Here is a 15,078-nt window from a genome sequence, read left to right on the forward strand (position 1 = left end):
AGAAAAAAAGTCAATTCCTTAGGTACACCTTTGCTAACCCCTAGATGAGTTCAGGCTGCCCTGTTCTTAGCTGTAATAACTATTAAAGAATTGCATACTTATTTTATTTAGACTGTAATCTACATGAGAACAGGAGACTGGTCTTTTTGGTTCATCATCTCTTATCACAGTGCTTAGCACCTAGTAAGAGCTCAATAATATTTTGTGAAGGGAATCAATCAAAGAAAAACATCCATCAGTAATTTTAAATGAAATTCTCCTTGTATAATGGTTCTCAGCCCTGGCTGCACGTTACAATCACCTATGAAGTTGGTTTTTGTTTTTTTTTTAACAATACTAATGTCCATCCCAACCACAGACGTTTTTTTTAAAGGACTCTATTTTTTTGGAACAGTTTTAGGTTCACAGAAAAATTAAGAGGAAGGTACAGAGACTTCCCATATACCATTTCACTCATCTATAAGCATATGTAAATGTATATATACATGCATCATAATCAAATACATTATTGCCATTATTATTTTGAACAAGCTATTAAATCAATTAAGAATAAGAAAAATGTAATAATAGTATTTAACAATAATAAATTTAAAAGAATAAGAAAAATAAAAGTTTTTGTTTTACCTTCACTTAATCCTTTGATGTTCTTCCTTTCTTAATGTAGATCATATTTCTGACCTATATTATTTTCATTCTCTCTAAAGAGCTTTTTTAACATTTCTTGCAAAGCAGATCTACTGGCAGCAAATTCCCTCTGTTCTGTTGGTCCAAGAAAGCCTTTATTTCTCCTTCATTTTTGAAGGATAATTTCACACAGTACAGAATTCTAGGTTGGTGGTTTCTTTTCACTCAACACTTTAAATATTTCACTCCATTCTTGTCTTGCTTGCATGGGTTCTGAGGAGACATTGGGTGTAATTCTTATCTTTGATTCTCTATAGATAAGATATTTTTTCCCCCTATAATTTCTTTCAGGATTTTTTCTTTATCTTTGATTTTCTGTAATTTGAAAATTATGTGCCCAGGTGTAGGGTGTTTTTTGGCATTTATTCTCCTTGGTGTTCTCTGAGCTTCCTGAATCTTTGGTTTGGTGTCTGACATTAATTTGGGGAAATTCCCAATCATGGTTTCAAATATTTCTTCTGTTCCTTTCTTTCTTCTCCTTCTGGTATTTCCATTGTGTGTGTCACACCCTTTGCAGTTGCCCCATAGCCCTTGAATATTCTGTTCTGTTTTTTTTTTTTTCAGTCTTTTTCTTTTTAGGATTCTATTGAGATATCCTCAAACTCAGAGAGTCTTTCCTCAACTGTGTCCAGTCTACTAATGAGCCCATCAGTGACATTCTTCATTTCTGTAAGAGTGTTTTCTATCTCTAGCATTTCTTTTTGGTTCTTTCTTAGGATTTCCATCTCTCTGCTTGCATAGCCCATCTGTTCTTACATGCTGATTACTTTACTCGTTAGAGCCCCTAGTATATTAATCATGTTATTTTAACTTCCCAGTCTGATAATGCCAACATTCCTGCCATGTCTGGTTCTGATGCTTGCTCCATCTCTTCAAATTTTTGCCTTTTGGTGTGGCTTGTAATTTTTCTTGATAGCTGGACATGGTGTACCAGGTAGAAGGAATGGCTGTAAATGGGCCTTTAGTAATGTTGGGGGGAGGGGGCAGTGTGGTGAGGAGGGGAAGCTTTCCATTGTCCTGTGTCCTGTGATTAGGCCCCAGCCTCTTAGTAAGCCTCTGCCTCTGGACTGTGAGCTTCACAAGTGTTTCTCATCCCCACTCCCTCCCCCTTAGGTGGAACAGGCTGGCTAGAGTGGGCTGGAGTTGGGTTTTCCCTTCCCCCAGGTCAGTTATACTCTACTTAACTAGTTTCTTCTGAGGGCAGGTGTTAAGAAGAACAGAGTGCTCTGGCATATTTCAAAATGGTTCCTTTCCCCCTCCCCCTCCTGGAAGCCTGAGGGGATTTTTCTCTGCTGTTTACTGTGGAACCTGATCAAGCTCCTGGAGGTAAATCCCATAATACTGTGGCGGTCCCCCCGTGATGGGGTCCTCAATTCCTCAGTTACAGTTCAGGTTTTCCTACCCAGCACTGGCTCCTGTAGCCATTTTGCCTGGTGAATCTCTGCTCCATTAAGCTGTTATTCTCTGTACCTGCTTGTTGGTCTCTCTAATCTTGGGGGCAGTGGTTTACCCTGTGTCCTATCTCTCTTAGGGATCCTAAAAGAGTTGTTGGTTTCTCAATCTGTTCAGGCAGGGTGTCTCCTTGTGGCTGCTGCCTTGCCTGGGTGAGGTAACATGAGGTTTTATTCTTTTCCTGCAGACAGAAGAATGGGCTCTGTGGACCGCATTGTTTTGTCTTGACACAGTGGGTGGTGGGAAATTCTTGGTTAGGAGGGGCTGGAATGGACAGGTCTGGGAGGCAACAGCCATCTTTCCTTTTGGCTACCCCCAAGTCCAAGTCCAGCCTTCAGTCTTAGCTGCTTGGTCTCAAAGTTTAAGGCAAGTCCCCACTCAGCTTGTTGCCTTCAAGACACAGCTAGCGTCCCCAATACTAGCCATCACTTTGCTGGCAGAAGTATTGTGCCAGAATACCCAACTTTGTGCCTGAATAGTTCATTCTCATATCTTCAGGGTCTTCCACGGGCCAGGCCCTATGCTAAAGATTTGAGTATGTCCACACATTAACTCCCTAGATTGTGAATACCACCCTGCAAAATAGCTATTACTACGCCATTTTACAGATGAGGGAGCTTGAGCTCAGAGAAGCTAAGCAATTTGCCTGTGAGCACATGCATCTTCTGATTGTGAGGCCATGGATGTAGCCACGTCAGACAGACCTGGGATCAAACCCCAGCCTCGCCACTGACAGGCTGTGCAAACTTGGCACACCTGTCATCTTCCTTAGGTTCCATTTCTTCATCTGTAGGGATGAATTGTTATGGAAATCAAACAACGTACAGGAAAGTACAAGTAAGATACCCAAACATGGTAGGCACTTCATAACTAGTCTGTCTGTTCATTTTCCCTTCCTCCCTATTCTTTCCAACAGGAGTAAGGTGGGCAATCAGATGTGAGCTCTAAAACGGAGCAAGGTCCACCATTCCAGCTCCTTTGGAGTACTTCCAGCTCTGGGCACTCACTGCTACACGGTGACACTCCTTTCCTGATCGGACAATAAAGCCCTTTCTCACACGTACCTTCCATTAGATAGAAAGGTAAGTATCAGTATTCCCAGATGGTAAATGTGCTGAGATACTGAAACACTTTTACGAGGGAGGAAACTTCTTCCCAGGAAATTCATAGGTCTTCAAGTGTCTAGCGGGATTTGAATGCCCAGAGACAGGAGATGGACTAGGCCAGCATGAGGTCAGCGTCTTCACCGTGTTCTTCTCACATACCCGTAAAAGAATTGTACACTTTTTAAAAGTTCGTCTCAAAAACTTTTGTTATTTCTTGCACATTACAGAAATTGACATTTTAAAAGAAAACTTTCACATCATTCTTTTAAATACACTCAATGGAAAGTAAACACCATGCACTTTGATTCCCATTTAAAACATATTATGAATGAACTCATCTTTAACAGTCAAAAATTTTACGTAATTCTTTTTTCTCCTTGAACTCAGAATTTTACATAAAAATATACATTTGTATTTCAAAGTTTTGAAAACTGATTACCTTATCATCCTTATCTACAACTAAAACATGGGAAAATTGATTTAAATTTAGCTAAAACATCATAATTATAAATTTTCATGTTTCTTAAACATAAAATTTCAAGTTCCATTATATGTATCATATTTAAATTATATTAAAGTATGTATGTATTTCTTAATGAAATGACTGGGGCTTTTGCTTTTCAATTAGTTCTACAGCTGTGATAAATATGACTGATTATTAGAATGAAACAAGGGTCAGCATAATTTCTATTCCTCTTTCCATTTCTATATATGTAAATCATTAGAAAATATGTTTATATATATCAGTGGGTGGAAATGGGAGAAATTTTGTTAAGTAATGTCATTCAACTTTTAAAATATTCTTAAATATTTTAAATCCTATTTAAAATATTTTTAAGCCCCAAATCCTATCATCATCTAATGCTACGCTGTGTCCCTAACACATAAATGTCTAACTAATGAAAAACACAAAGCCTTGCCTTCAATTTATGGTGTCTTGATTAATATTAATAACTAATATTTCAGAGTACCCTTTGGTGCTCCAGAGGCAAAGAAGCATAGTAAGAAGGGAAATGGGTAAGGTGCATTCCTTCTGTAAAGTAAGAGAGGCAGGATTATAAAGGGAGACAAAAGGAAAAGCTTCATGATACAGGGGTTGTAGACACACTACCAGACAGACATAGGGGCTTGTTTTCCTATGACAGCAAGCTGGGCTAAGGACATGGACTTGTACTACGTAAAGCAAAAGTAGACAGAAACAGTCTTACAATATGTAAAGCAAAAGTGGAAAGAATTACAAGGATTAATAGACAAATCTGTAATTTCAATGGAATATTTTAATATGCTCATCTCGGTAATTAATAGGACAAGCAGACCAAAAAATCAACGAGGGGTACAGATTTGAAGAGCACATGTAATGCACTCGATGTAACGCACATGGTGTGTCTGCAACAACCATCTGCAAAATATACATCCTTCACATCACACCTGGAATATTTACAAAAATTGCCTGTACAGTAAGGCCATAAGTCAAATCTCAACAATTTCAAAGCATTAGCTATAATGCAATTAAGATAGGAATCAATAATAAAAACATAATGGAAAATCCATCCTCCCCAGTGACACGTTGAGAAAAGAAGCACAGCTGGTGACCTCAGAGATGTGGAAGCTATAACTTCTTCCCATGGGATATATTAGGATGCTTTTGAGTACCTGTCCACTCAGAGTCCCAGAATTCTTGAGTAATCCTCAATCCAAATCAGTAAGAAAAGAAAAACCCAGTAGAGAAATGGGCAAAGTCTTGAGGAAGGAGTTCTCAAAAGAAGAAATCCAAAAGTCAAGTAAACATAGGTTCGACATCATAAAAATGCAAAGTAACACCACGATAAGATACCACAGGACACTGGTCAGACTGGCAAAAATTGTAATGACTGTCAAACCAATTAGAGTAATCTCACACACTACTGGTGGGAAGGAGAATTGGAGCAACCACTTCAAACACCAGTTTAGCATGATCCAGTAAACTTGAAGATGGCCACAAACAATGATTTAGCTGTCCCCCTCCCCGAGCAACTTGTGCTCATGCACACCAGGAGACACATATAAGCATTTTTCACAAACGCCCCGTACCAGAAACAATCCAAATGTCCATCACCAGTAGAACGGGCAAATAAATTCTAGTGGAACATATAATAAAATGCAATGCCACATTCAAATCAATGAATGCATCTTACAAACATATAGTTAAAATGAATCCAGTTTACTTTTCTGCAAACTCTATTGAACCTAACGTGTATACAGAAAACTATACAAGTTATTGTCGTACAGCTCAATGGATTTTCACAAAGTAAACATACTCTTGTTACCAGCACTCAAAAAGAAATATATTACCCCATTAGATGATGAGTTTCTTTAGAGCAGGGATAACCATGTCTTTCTTTTCTTGTTTTGTATCCTTTACACAATGCTTGGACAGAGGGTAAGCTCTATAAAGTTTGTTGAATGATACAGAGCTCTTTTGATTGGTGCCACCAAGCCAAATAGATGACCTTGGGTACAAGGGATTTTAATATGTCCACATCTTATTTTCCTACCTTTTTAATAATAGCCCCTTGTATTTTCATTACCTTTTGACTTACTAATACCTTGCACACACTCTCTCATTTCACCCTCATAACAATCCTAAAAATAGACTAAGCAGGTATTACTTATCCCTCTGTCACAGTTGTGGAAATTGAGTCTCAAAAAAGCTGAAAGTGTTGGCCAGTCAGGTGGATACCAGCTGGGCCTACATGAGGATGCCCAGGTCTCCTTTGCCTTGATGCATCATTCTTTCTCCTACATGACACTGGTCTGGTCAGCTGGACTCATTAGCCTCCAAAGGGCATCTTCCAGCTCCAAGAACCCATGATGCTTTGGGGTCACAGACTCCAAAAAGGAGTTGAATATGACCTATCTGGGACCAGAGGGAGGCAAATGCAGCAGGGAGCGTACCAAGCAGTCCTTGATTAAACTGCACTCGTGGTTTGGGAAAAGCTCCTGGCATCCTCCTTTATAGCATCATTTTATAGCTAAAAAATTTAGCTATATTTTTTCCTTTTTTTAAATTGAAATATAGTTGATGTACAATATTATGTTAGTTTCAGGTGTGTTACACAGTGATATTGACATTTGAATATATTATGAAATGATTACCATAAGTCTTGTAACCATCTATCCCCATACAAAGTTATTACAATATTATTGACCATATTGCTTACACTGTATATTACACACCCATGACATTTATTTTATAACTGGAGGTTTCTACCTCTTAATCCCCTTCACCTATTTTGCTCCCCCTACTTTGTCCCCTCTGGCAATCACCCATTTGTCCTCTATTATCTATGAGGCTGTTTTTGTTTTGTTTTGTTGGTTGGTTTGTTTTGTTTTTTAGATTCCACATATAAGTGAGATCATATGGTATTTGTCTTTATCTGACTTATTTCACTTAGCATAATATGCTCTATGTCCATACATGTTGTCACAAATGGCAAGATTTCATTCTTTTAATGGCCGAGTAGAATGCCACTGTGTGTGTGTGTATGTGTGTGTGTGTGTGTATATATACGTGTATGTATATATACCACATCTTCTTTATCCATCATCTATTGATGTACACTTAGGTTGCTTCCATAACTTGGTTATTGTGAATAATGCTGCAGTGAACATAGGGGTGCATATATCTTTTCAAATTAGTGTTTTGGGGTTTTTTTGAAAAATACCCAGAAGTATATAGATTTGCTAGATTGTACGGTAGTTCTATTTCTAATTTTTTGAGGAAACTCCATACTGTTTTCCATAGTGGCTGCACCAATTTACATTCCTACCAACAGTGTGTGAAGGTTCCCTTTTCTCCACATCCTCTCCTTCACTTGTTATTTGTTGTCTTTCTGATGAAAGACTTTCTGAGAAGTGTGAAGCGGTATTTCATTGCAGTGAACAATTTTTTGACATTTTATTTTTTGAGTAAAAATTCATGAATAGGATGCAATTTATTGTATGTAAATTATAAATCAATAAAGTTCATTTTCTAAAAAAAATGATGCATACTACTGGTGGTCCCTTGGGTGGTTAACCCTTCTCACTGGTCTAATGGTGACCACATGATGGCAGACTTGAACTCCAGGGCAAGATCTATGATATAACTTTAAATTAATTCTATGGGGCACAAGAAATTACTTGAACAAATATAAATTTACCACATGCATGGGAAGAATCAATCAGTATGTCAAAGATGTCAATTTTCCTTAAGTTAACATGGGTTTTTTCATCTGTATATGTGTGTCTAGACATGCTGGTTCTAATTTTTTTTTAACAATAAGACAATAAATAAACAATAATATTTAGAAGAATTCTAATAAAAATAATGAAGGGCCAACATTCCTTTCACATATTAAAACATAAAACTATAGTAATTTAAAAGGTGGTACTGAAATCAACGGAAAATAATAGAAGATTCAGAAATAGATCTAAATACAAACAAAAAATGTGGTAATAAAGGTGATAGTTCTAATCAGTGGGGAAAAGATGAATTATTTAATAAATGGTATTGCAACATCTGGGTAACCATCTGGGAAATCAAGTGAACACCCATGTCTTACAACTTACATAAGGACAAATGACAAATGGATCAAAATGTATGTATAAAAAATGGAAGAAACCATCAAAGTACTAGAATAAATAAAGGTGAAAAAATGTCAATACAAGAAGTGAGGAATCCTTTTCTAAGACAAAAATCCAGAAGCCATGCAAAAAGGGGCAGGAGGGGAATGTATACGTACATATACGTACATATATACATATATGATAAATCTGGCTACCCACACACTCAACATTCCATGAGAAAAATCAAAATGCGAGTGCCAGAAATACTCAAACCACATCCCAAAGGGACATACAAATCACTGGTAGACAAATAACTCAATAGAAAAATGGATAAAAGATTTGAACAACCAGTTCACAGATAAATAAAAATGTATCCATGCATTCATCTTAGACATATAAAAATATGCTCAACTTCACTCTTATTAAGGAAAAACAAACTAGAAACCCACCAAGATATCATTTTTAATCTAGTAGACTGGCAGAAATCAAAAAGATTGATAACACATTAGGATGGTAAAGATTCAGATAAACAAGTTCTCTCACATAGACCTTGCGGGACTGAAAATTAACACAGCACTTATGGTGGATAATTTGGCAGCATCTATCAAAATCATGAGTATACATACCTTTCGCCTTGGGATTTTCCTCTTCTCAGAATTAATCCTTACGGATATTTTCACACATGTGAATTGCACTGTACCAGGTCATTCTATGTAACACTGTAATAACAAAAGATTGGAAACCATCTAAATATCCATCAATAGGTGACTGGTTAAATAAGGTACCATACATACATACAGAGGAAAGTCATGTGATTGTTAAAAATAACAACAAAGCTCTTAATGAACTAATATGAAAACACCTCTGAGATAAATCAAATGAAAAAAGTATAAGACCACGGACATGGTATTCTACCATGAGTGTGCCAGGGATAGAAAAGAATAGATGCTTGTTGAGATACACATACACATATGTATGTAAAACCTCAGATAGTCACAAGGATCTGACAACAGTTACCTCTGGAGAGAAGGACGGACTGGGGGATAGAAGAGAGTTGTCACTGTATATGACCGTTTATTGCTCTCGAATTCTGGACTATGTCATCATATTACCTATTCATAAACATTTAAATATATAAAAATAAACAGAAATCAAAGAGAACACAGGAGGTCAGTGGACAGAACTGAACCTAACAAATCCAAACAGCAGCCCCTACACTAGGCCAAGGCCGCCTCAGGGGCTGATGACAGGTAGGTTTGGTGGCAAGTCAGAGAGGGTCTCCTGCCAGGCTAGAGTTGGCGGGGAGCTCTCCTAGTGAGTGACTGAATGTTCCTGATCTGCCACCAGACCCCCGGGCTGGAGAAGCCACCATCACTGTCTCTGCTGCCCACAGAACAGGCAGCTGTGGGCCTGGTCATCCCTCCTACACAGCACCTGCCAGGTGCAGGAGTGACAGGCTCTCAGGTGGGGCTCCTGACACCTGAGGTGAGCCCGTCCCCTCCAGCAGCTCTGGGCTTCTGTAGAATAACCTCCTCTGAGGAGGACTGCATGCGAGGACTGCTGTCTTGGACCTTACCAGCCCCTGCGGACCCAACTCTCTACCTCCTTCCCTGCTGAGGCCGCCCCACAAGCAAGACCCTCTTCTTTTGTGTGGTGAGAACTTTTAAGATCTAGTCTTTTAGGCCCCTTCCAACTGCACCCCTGCAGTGGTCTCCAAGGGGCTGACACCTGGCCCGCACAATCCCGCAGCAGACTACACATCACCCAGTCTCAAGGGCTCTCTCTTTCAGGATAGATGCAGAGCTGCCTTAGTTTACCCCGCACAGGACACACAGCGAACTCTGACCGCCTTCCGGGTTAGCCCTGGCCTAAACCACCCGTCCAGGAGAGCTGCTGAAGAGCGTGTTCCCCAACATCACACGCTCTGCCACCTCTACTAGAAAGCAGTGGAATCCATCTGTAGATGCCGTGGACAGATCCGCGCCCTCAGATTTCACCTACCTCACTGGGCCCTAAATTCTTTTACCGTCGGATTTCAGATACACAGAATTAGATTACTGATAATACTTAGTTCATATCACACCGATACCATGACACCCACATGTTCTCCAGGGGAACCCCAGGAGGTGAGGGATGAGAGGTGGGTCCATGACCTGGAGCAGCTGACAAGGGTGCCCTTGAGAGTTTCCTCTCTTCCAGCCAGTGGCAATGCGCTGACATATACCGGCATTGGGTTACATGGATTTACAGACTATATTATCTCCTTTTAACTTAAGTAACCCTCCCAAAATATTGTAAAATTGGGCCTCAAAGGGGCCTTGGATCAAAGATAACACTAACAAAGCAAGAACAACTGAACAACAAAAAAGAGGCAAACCTGATATATCTCCTGCCAGTTTACAAGGTTGAAAACAGCAACCATCCAGTAATCAGGTCTGACAAACAGTCAGCCAAAAAGCCTTGAATTTATCAAGAAAACTAACAGAGATACATTGCTTACACACACTATTGTTAACTATCAACATCACCTCAAGTATACACTAAGCCTTAAAATATTAGCTATGACACTATAAGGCAAGACATTTCAATAGCTCTGTGTATATGTGTGTGCGTGTGTGTGTGTGTTAGCTTAGAATAAAAAGGCATCAGAGAGATTCCTTTTTTTGTAAGAAAAAGTTCAGAATAATCTTTTATGTCAATAGCAAAATATAAATTATTCAATCTTGATCGTGTCTGTCTTAAGAGTGTATGAGATATTGTATACAGATTGTTTCTCCAAGTTGCTGAACATCTCCTGACTTTATTTCTAAGAAGACTTCCTATTTAAAAAAAAAACAAACTTTAGAAATAGTGAATAACAATTAATGCTAGGATGTTCTGGGTATCTTGCATCCGATTCATCAATAAGAGACAAAAGAAAGGCTGTACTCAACTCTCAGAATCTGGTGAGGATATTATGTCCAACAATCTACTTAGAACATCCATTTAGCACATAATTTACAATTAAGTGTACAGTTGTTTATCACTGTTCAGTGCCAGGCCATGAGCAGCAAATGACAATGGTGAGGATTGTATTGCTGTTTTGAAGAGAAGTCAGAAATTATTTTTAAATTCCCCCTTCACAAAGTTGAAACAGAAATTCATTCTGTTGCATTTTTTAGGCTCCAAACCCAGAAAGCAAATTTATCTGATAGGTGAATTACATACTTAGGAACAGCTTAAATCTCAGGGTCATTAAATATCTTTACACCTTTCATATTTGGCCTCAAAAACGTATTTTGTTGTTCATTAAGCCGATCAGCTCACAGTTTAATATGACCAAATATCACCTACTCCTCCTATTCAGCCCGCCAGGGCAGGAATGATTACTTTCTTCTTGCATGCTTGTGACACTTCATACATAAATGTAGTATGGCACCGCCCACAAAGAGCCATCATCATGACTTTTATTGCTCTGCAGCTAACTAGATGAAATTCTTCTAAGTGTGAAGCCACTTTTCATTTCTTTCCTGCATCTTCCGGAGTGACTGTCTGACAGAGTAAACATCAGTAAGTGTCTATAAAATTAATGTATTTTCCTGAACTATCTGTACCATTTCTGAGCTTCTTTAGATTTCAGTGGATATATATTCTGTACCTACCAAGTAACCTGCAAGACTGTGAGTTTCAAGAGGGGCTCAGAGTAAGAGCAGACTCTTTAGTGGGTACAGGCTGTCACTCAGGCTTATGACCCAACAGATTCAATGGTACTCAGTTTTTTGGAATAGGAAGTCTCAGTAAGAGAATCACAGCATAGTCCCATAGAGTTTTGAAGCAAAGCTGTGCTTTTCTCAGCTGATAACTATTCTTCCTTTGAGAAGAAGACCCTGGCATGCCTCAAGGACTTCATAGAGTCTAAATACTTGACTGTGTGTTGGTTCCCCACAGAGCCAAGTCTGAGATGGAGACTGGTGTACAGGAGACATACTGGGGGCTGCACTTGGGTGCAACAACTGTAAGAGAGTGAAAGAGTCAGGACTGGGCAAGGGGAGGAGTTGAACTGTGATGCAGTTGCAACAGAGGCCTCAGTTGATCACACAGGGAGTTCTGAAGTTGCGATGTTTCTATAAAGTTGTCTTGCCTTGAAGAGGAAAGGGAGCCAGGTATTGCCACATCACCCAGGTACTGGATGTGGTCTTTGCCCCAGGGAGGGGAGCATAACTTTGAACAAGGCTGCTTCCATGGGCTCTGGGAAATTTCCAGAAGGGGATCAACTGTGATCATGTTCTCATCATAGTGTCATTACAGCAGGGTAATGAGTGTCTCAGTCCTGGATTGGGACCTATGGGCAGGGTGCCATAGGATCCACTATATCATTGCCTCTGAGTGACTATGTTGCTTGAGCTTCCTGTCATGAATTGAGTGCTCTCTGATTCACTAAGCCATAAGCGTTGGTGTGTACAGAAACAATTGCTTTTCAAATGGAAGTGGTATCTAGGAGATCAGGTTCAAGTAGATCTGTATGGCATAAGCAAGTTACATCTACCACCTTCTGCTGTAGTGCTGGTGCTCCTTCACTTCACACCTCTGCCCTTATGAGGACCTTTCTTTGTGTAGTTGATAGAGAAAGAAAGAACTCGAGCCTGGTTTACAGGTGCTCTAGCCAGAAGTGGATGCTGCCATATTACAGTCTAATTAGGCATGACCCTCAAGGATAGTGGTGAAGGAAATTCCAGCCAGTAGGCAGAGCTTGGAGCAATGACTCTTCACTACGGGGGAAGAATAACCTGAGAAATGGATCTACACTGAGTGTAGACAGTGGCTAACAGCCAGTTAGGGACTTGGAAAGAATAAGAGTGTAAGATTGGTGACAAGAATGTTTGTGTAAGAGGAATGAGGATGGACATCGTAAATAAGAGTGTGGGGATATTTGTGTCCCATGTGAAGGTTCACTAGAGGGCATCCATTGCAGAGGAGTCACTTAATACTAAGGTGGCTACATCCACCAAATGGAATTATGAATCTAGATTGGATCAGCTAACAGCAGAAACCAAGGCTAAACACCATTTCCCAGGAGGACCCATTAATAGTCAACTACCCATTAGCAACTGTGCTATATTGGGCTCATCAGTTTGTCCGAAATGGGATAAATTACTATTTGAGAGTATTGGTTTCTCTTCCCTGCCTGACATGCTCTTGCAAGCATACCATCTGTGGAATTAGAGAAAAATCTTATTTACCATTATTAAATCCCATACGAGAGAGACTGGACCAAGATGGCGGAGTAAAAGGACGTGCACTCACTCCCTCTTGGGAGAGCACCAGAATCACAGCTAACTGCTAAACAATCATTGACAGGAAAACACTGGAATTCACCAAAAAAGATACCCCACATGCAAAGACAAAGGAGAAGCCACAATGACACAGTAGAAGGGGTACAATCACAATAAAATAAAATCCCATAACCACTGGGTGGGTGACTCACAAACTGGAGAACACCTATACCACAGAAATCCACCCACTGGAGTGAAGGTTCTGAGCCCCACGTCAGGCTTCCCAACCTGGGGGTCTGGCAACGGGAGGAGGAATTCCTAGAGAATCGAATTTGAAGGCTGGATATGAAGGATTTGATTACAGGACTTCGACAGGACTGGGGGAAACAGAGACTCGACTCTTGGAGGGCACACACAAAGTAGTGTGTGCATCGGGACCCAGGGGAAGGAGCAGTGATCCCAGAGGAGACTGAACCAGACCTACCTGCTAGTGTTGGAGGGTTTCCTGCAGAGGCAGGGGGTGGTTCTGTCTCACTGCGAGGACAAGGACACTGGCAGCAGAAGTTCTGGGAAGTACTCCTTGGCGGGAGCCCTCCCAGAGTCTGCCATTAGCCCCACCAAAGAGCCCGGTAGTCTCCAGTGTTGGGTTTCCTCAGGCCAAACAAGCAACAGGGAGGGAACTCAGCCCCACCCATCAGCAGACAAGCAGATTAAAGTTTGACTGAGCTCTGCCCACCAGAGCAACACCCAGCTCTACCCACCACCAGTCCCTCCCACCAGGAAACTTGCACAAGTCTCTTAGATAGCCTCATCCACCACAGGGCAGACAGCATAAGCAAGAAGAACTAGAATCCTGCAGCCTGTGGATTAAAACCACATTCACGGAAAGATAAACAGATGAAAAGGCAGAGGGCTATATACCATATGAAGGAACAAAATAAAACCCCAGAAAAACAACTAAATGAAGTGGAGACAGGCAACCTTCAAGAAAAAGAATTCAGAATAATGATAGTGAAAATGATACAGGACCTTGGAAAAAGAATGGAGGCAAAGATCAAGAAGATGCAAGAAATGTTTAACAAAGACCTAGAAGAATTAAAGAACAAACACCTAGAAGAATTAAAGAACAAACAAACAGAGATGAACAATACAATAACTGAAATGAAAAATACACTAGAGGGAATCAACAGCAGAATAACTGAGGCAGAAAAAACGGATAAGTGACCTGGAAGACAGAATGGTGGAATTCACTGCCACAGAACAGAAAAAAGAAAAAAGAATGAAAAGAAATGAAGCCACCCTAAGAGATCTCTGGTACAACATTAAATGAAACAACATTCACATTATAGGGGTCCCAGAAGGAGAAGAGAGAGAGAAAAGACCCAAGAAAATATTTGAAGAGATTATAGTTGAAAAATTCCCTAACATGAGAAAAGAAATAGCCACCCAAGTCCAGGAAGTGCAGAGAGTCCCAAGAAGGATAAACCCAAGGAGAAATACACTGAGACACATAGTAATCAAACTGATAAAAATTAATGACAAAGAAAATTATTGCAAGTCACAAGGGAAAAACGACAAATAACATACAAGGGAACTCCCGTAAGGTTAACAGCTGATTTCTCAGCAGAAACTCTACAAGCCAGAAGGGAGTGGCATGACATATTTAAAGTGATGAAAGGGAAGAACGTACAGCCAAGATTACTCTACCTGACAAGGATCTCATTCAGATTCGATGGAGAAATCAAAAGCTGTACAGACAAGCAAAAGCTAAGAGAATTCAGCACCACCAAACCAGCTCTACAACAAATGCTAAAGGAATTTCTCTAAGTGAGAAACACAAGAGAAGAAAAGGACCTACATAAACAAACCCAAAACAATTAAGAAAATGGTCATAGGAACATACATATCTATAATTACCTTAAGCGTGAATGGATTAAACACTCCAACCAAAAGACACAGGCTCCCTGAATGGATACAAAAACAAGACCCATATATAT

At 39.9% G+C, this 15,078-nt stretch overlaps 1 protein-coding gene across 1 annotated transcript in view; it reads right to left on the minus strand.

The window, feature by feature from the left end:
* NOX5 (NADPH oxidase 5) overlaps positions 1-14,791 on the minus strand; it is a 147,415-nt gene extending 132,624 nt beyond the window's left edge. Inside the window, 2 exon segments of the mRNA XM_089907067.1 lie at positions 8,456-8,548; positions 13,566-14,791. The gene's annotated coding sequence lies outside the window, so the exon portion shown is untranslated.
* Between the last annotated feature and the right edge of the window lie 287 nt (positions 14,792-15,078).

The sequence above is a fragment of the Delphinapterus leucas genome, chromosome 2 (assembly GCF_059928025.1).
Source record: "Delphinapterus leucas isolate spDelLeu-1000000601 "Yukka" chromosome 2, BTC_Dleu_Yukka2, whole genome shotgun sequence".
In the NCBI taxonomy this organism is placed as follows: domain Eukaryota; kingdom Metazoa; phylum Chordata; class Mammalia; order Artiodactyla; family Monodontidae; genus Delphinapterus; species Delphinapterus leucas.